A 1,449-nucleotide genomic window follows, 5' to 3' on the forward strand; every position below is an offset into this window, starting at 1 on the left:
TATTTTTATGCTCCTAGACTAATACATATTCATCACTATTCCTAGAAAAGGCAGGGTTATTATAATTAGTTCCTGGAATCCAAACCCTCTCTGGACGCATGAGTATCAGTCTCTGGTGGTCTTTCTGGGGGTCTCTTGTGCTGAAGGCACCACCACCACAGTATGGACTAGAGGCATCCCGTATCTCTGGGACTTCTGTGGGGACGCCAGAGACTTCCCCTGGGAGTTGGATTTCTGAGGTCTCTACTAGGACATCGGAAATCTTTCCCAAAACTCAGACTGCAGGTGGTTATACAGAGGTTTTTGCAGGGACAGAGGTTTCTTCTGAAGCTCGGGCTGTGAGTATCTCTGCGAGCATGTCTGCGGGTGTTTCTGCAGCGGGTATTTTGGCAGATGTTTCAGCAGGGACATCAGGAATCATTCCTGGAGCTCAGACTGTAGAGGTCCCCACAGGGACAGAGATTACTCCTGAAACTTGAGCTGCAGAGGTTCCCATGGAAACATCGGAGTCCTCCCCTGAGGCTCGACCTGCAGATGTTTCTGCAGGGACATCAGAGGCCCCTCCTGAGGGCCAGAATGATTCTAATTATAGCCCAATAGCACTTCAAACCCAACAAAGGGTATGTCCAGTTATCCAGGCTCTGTTAAGACAGGCAGTGGGACCAGGAGGAGAATCTCTTTTTGTTCATGTTCCGTTTACAGCATTGGATTGCAGGATGAGCTGGAGAACTGTATACGGTCGCAGGGCCACGATCTCGTTGCAAAATTTGCAAGTGGCAAATGATCTGTGGGGGTGGCTGCAGCAATGGAAACAGAGCAACTGGCAGCACAGAGGTAAACCTATCTGGGCTGCTACACTGAGGCAAGATATTGCTGCCCAGGTTGAAAACTTGGATGTAAAAGTATTCATTAAAAAGATTGTTACCAGTCTGAACTTTTTATGCTCTGTCATTCACTAACAAATATAATACATTTTATTTGGCAATTTCAAGTGTTAGTGACCAATCCAAGTGTACCTGATGTCAATGAAAAATCTCTGACTTCAATAGGCACCACAATTTATCACTTAACTGGAAAATACCACTATTTAGGTTCTCTGATAAAATTCCACAGTCCAGGTTTATATCACAGAATCACAGAATTTTCTAGGTTGGAAGAGACCTCAAGATCATCAAGTCCAACCTCTGACCTAACACTAACAGTCCCCACTAAACCATATCCCTAAGCTCTACATCTAAACGTCTTTTAAAGACCTCCAGGGATGGTGACTCCACCACTTCCCTGGGCAGCCTGTTCCAATGTCTAACAACCCTTTCGGTAAAGAAGTTCTTCCTAACATCCAACCTAAAACTCCCCTGGCACAACTTAAGCCCATTCCCCCTCGTCCTGTCACCAGGCACGTGGGAGAACAGACCAACCCCCACCTCGCTACAGCCTCCCTTGAGGTAC

Source organism: Oxyura jamaicensis, unplaced genomic scaffold, assembly GCF_011077185.1.
Source record: "Oxyura jamaicensis isolate SHBP4307 breed ruddy duck unplaced genomic scaffold, BPBGC_Ojam_1.0 oxyUn_random_OJ71986, whole genome shotgun sequence".
Classification (NCBI taxonomy): domain Eukaryota; kingdom Metazoa; phylum Chordata; class Aves; order Anseriformes; family Anatidae; genus Oxyura; species Oxyura jamaicensis.